This window comes from Myotis brandtii, unplaced genomic scaffold (genome assembly GCF_000412655.1).
Source record: "Myotis brandtii unplaced genomic scaffold, ASM41265v1 scaffold736, whole genome shotgun sequence".
In the NCBI taxonomy this organism is placed as follows: Eukaryota; Metazoa; Chordata; class Mammalia; order Chiroptera; family Vespertilionidae; genus Myotis; species Myotis brandtii.
The window spans coordinates 83624-87108 of record NW_005370921.1 but is presented as its reverse complement, the minus strand read 5'-3'; the positions used below and the strand labels follow the sequence as shown (position 1 = coordinate 87108).

Here is a 3485-nt window from a genome sequence, read left to right as displayed (position 1 = left end):
GGGGCACCGCGAGGGGAAGCGGAGCAGGGCCCGTGGTGTTCGCAGCAGCAGCACCTGATCCCGGTGGCGCCGGGACTGCGGCCAGAGGGCTCCCCACCTAGTCGGTTCCCACCCCAAGCACCGAAACCCACGAGCAGCGCCTGCGACCGAGATTCGCTTTCAGACCTGTGCACGGGGTTATTTTTTATACGTAGTTTGAGGCGCAAGGACTGTGCACTTACAAGCAATTCAGGGTATTGTTCAGATCTTTCTAGAAGGTGACCATCTCCCCGAGGAGAAAGAACCCCCGTCAGGCTGCAGGTGCGGGTCACAGTGGGCCGAGTCCAGCTGGAAGCAGGACCGCTGAGGCTGGGTCCGGAAAGGCTGCCCACGAGCCCTGTGAACGCACGGTCGCCTTATCCCGTCTGGCCTCATGTCCTCACCATGCAAATTTTAAAGCAGTGCTTGGTGCATGGTGAGCAGAGGTTGGTATCTGATCTTAGTACTTTTCTTTATCAAATGTGGTTTTGTATTTGGAACACACTGCAGGAAGCATATTTTTGAATATATTTTTATTGATTTCAGAGAGGAAGGGAGAGAGAGAGATAAAAACATCAATGATGAGAGAGAATCCTTGATCGGCTGCCTCCTGCACACCCCCTATCGGGGATCTAGCCCACACCCTGAGCATGTGCCCTGACTGTGCTAGGGGCAGGGGCCTGGCAAAGAAGAATCACTGAGTAGGCTGAGGGGCAGGGACCATGGGAGATAAAAATTGCTAATTATCTCGCTAGAAAAGCAATGTGTTACGACAGTGGCCGGGGTCCCTGGAAGATGCGGCTTTAGGCTGCACTGAATTTGTCTGTCTGGTGTTTGTTTGTCTTAGTGTTTGTTGTCTTGGTGTTTGTCAAAATGGGGCAGTCGTCGTCTGCTTCTGTGTGCTCCCCGCTGCAATGTTTTCTTAAGAATTTTCAGGACTTCAAGAAGAGAGCCAGAGACTACGGATATGATGTTAACGCTTTTGATTTGCAGAGATTCTGTGAACGGGAGTGGCCCACTTTCCAGGTGGGATGGCCGGACGTAGGGACTTTTGATTTAACCACTGCTTATCGGGTTCACCATGTTGTCTACGGCCGGCCGGGTCACCCCGACCAAATTCCCTATATTCAAGTGTGGGTCGATATTTTGGCTGAAAAACCAAGGTGGTTAAAGAGTTGTCAGAATAAGAAAAAGAAATTGGGCCAGAGACAGACAGTCCTTTTGGCTTCGGACCAGAAGGGCAAAACTCCCCCTGTTCTGCAGGGTCCGGGTGAGGAGGCACTCCCCAGGGTCAGGCCGCCTCCCTATGTTCCCCCGGCGCCGGATCCAGGTGAGCCCAGGCCTCAGGCCCAGGCCGCTCTTGACCCGGAGCCCCTGCCTCCCCCGATGCCGATTGTCTTCCCTCCGGACCCACCGGCGGGAGGGGCTTTGTCGTCCTCCAACCCCTTCAGTCCGTCCCATGCTGGACAGGGAACGGAATATGTAGCTTCCGGGGGTGTTGGGCCGCCGGCCCCAGCGCTTCTCCTGCCCTTGAGGCAGGCTGGGCCACCGGATCTGGGCCTGGACAGCCAGCCTTTCATGATTTATGTCCCTTTTTCAACTAGTGACCTGTACAATTGGAAGAACCAGAATCCTTCTTTCTCCCAGAACCCATAGGGGTTAATCTGTCTTTTGAGAGTTGTCAGAATAAGAAAAAGAAATTGGGCCAGAGACAGACAGTCCTTTTGGCTTCGGACCAGAAGGGCAAAACTCCCCCTGTTCTGCAGGGTCCGGGTGAGGAGGCACTCCCCAGGGTCAGGCCGCCTCCCTATGTTCCCCCGGCGCCGGATCCAGGTGAGCCCAGGCCTCAGGCCCAGGCCGCTCTTGACCCGGAGCCCCTGCCTCCCCCGATGCCGATTGTCTTCCCTCCGGACCCACCGGCGGGAGGGGCTTTGTCGTCCTCCAACCCCTTCAGTCCGTCCCATGCTGGACAGGGAACGGAATATGTAGCTTCCGGGGGTGTTGGGCTGCCGGCCCCAGCGCTTCTCCTGCCCTTGAGGCAGGCTGGGCCACCGGATCTGGGCCTGGACAGCCAGCCTTTCATGATTTATGTCCCTTTTTCAACTAGTGACCTGTACAATTGGAAGAACCAGAATCCTTCTTTCTCCCAGAACCCATAGGGGTTAATCTGTCTTTTGGGGTCTGTGTTTTTTACCCATCAACCTACCTGGGATGATTGTTAGCAGTTATTGCAAACCCTTTTCACTTCAGAAGAGAGAGGGTCAAGGCGGAAGGGAGGAGATTTGTACTGGGTCCGGATGGGCAGCCTACATCTGACCAAGACAGATTAGAGGCTGTGTTTCCCTCCAGGTGGCCCAACTGGAACCCCAATAGTGAGAGGGGAAAGGAGGCTCTCGATCGGTATCGCCAGACTCTATTGGGGGGCATCCGAGCTGCTGCTCAGAGACCCACAAACCTCTCTAAGGTGACAGAGACAGTCCAGGGGCCTAATGAGAGCCCGGCAGCTTTCCTTGAGAGGCTGTGCGAGGCCTATCGGGTGTATACCCCCATTGACCCTGATGCCCCGGAAAGTCGGAGGGCTGTCATTGCTGCATTTGTTTCCCAGTCGGCCCCAGATATTCGGAAAAAATTGCAGAAGTTAGAGGGCTTTGAGGGGAAATCAATCTCTGAGTTGGTTGAGGTGGCCCAGAAGGTTTTTAACAATCGGGAGGACCCGAAAGCATACCGACTGTCCGTGAAAATGTTCACTCTTTTTCCTTTTCCCCACCGGAGGGCCTGAGTGAGTCACCAAGACCTCCGGTGACTCTGCTCCAATATGTAGACGATGTCCTACTGGCCACGAAGGAGGAACAGGACTGTAGACAGGCCACTCGAGAGTTGCTGACCACCCTAGATCAATTGGGGTATCGGGTCTCAGCCAAGAAAGCTCAGCTATGCACTACCCGAGTGACATATTTGGGTTACAACATAGAAGGTGGTAGGCGAACTTTATCCAGCAGCAGAATAAAGGCCATCTTGTCGATCCCCAGGCCTACCACCAAAAGGCAAGTCCGGGAGTTCCTCAGGGCAGTGGGTTGTTGCAGGCTATGGATCCTAGGTTTTGCAGAAATTGCAAAACCACTATACTCTGCAACGGGGGGAAAGGAGCCTGCCCTGGTCTGGACGGAAAAGGAGGAAGAAGCCCTGGTAAGCGCCCTGGCACTCGCCCTGCCAGACCTAATCAAACCCTTCCAGCTATATGTAGCTGAAAACAAAGGGGTGGCGAAAGGGGTCCTCACACAATCCCTAGGACCATGGAAACGCCCCGTTGCTTATCTCTCTAAGAGACTTGACCCGGTGGCCTCGGGATGGCCCAACTGCTTGAGAGCCATTGCAGCCACTGCCCTGCTGGTAAAGGAAGCTTCAAAGCTAACCTTTGGCCAAAATCTCCAAGTAGTTGCCCCGCATGCAGTTGAGACCTTATTAAG

The 3485-nt window shown here is 54.6% G+C and overlaps 1 protein-coding gene and 1 long non-coding RNA gene across 3 annotated transcripts in view; one reads left to right on the top strand and one right to left on the bottom strand.

Annotated features, from left to right (window-relative positions):
• Positions 1 to 3485, bottom strand: part of FBXO25 (F-box protein 25) — a 37608-nt gene that overhangs the window by 31994 nt on the left and 2129 nt on the right. The window lies entirely within an intron of this gene.
• Positions 8 to 3485, top strand: part of LOC106724148 — a 21741-nt gene continuing 18263 nt past the window's right edge. The window contains exon 1 of one of the 2 annotated variants that reach the window (XR_001359900.1): positions 8 to 464. This is a non-coding gene — a long non-coding RNA (uncharacterized LOC106724148). Of the gene's footprint in view, positions 465 to 730; positions 1045 to 3485 lie in introns of those variants that run through there. The other variant, XR_001359901.1, reaches the window with a different exon arrangement.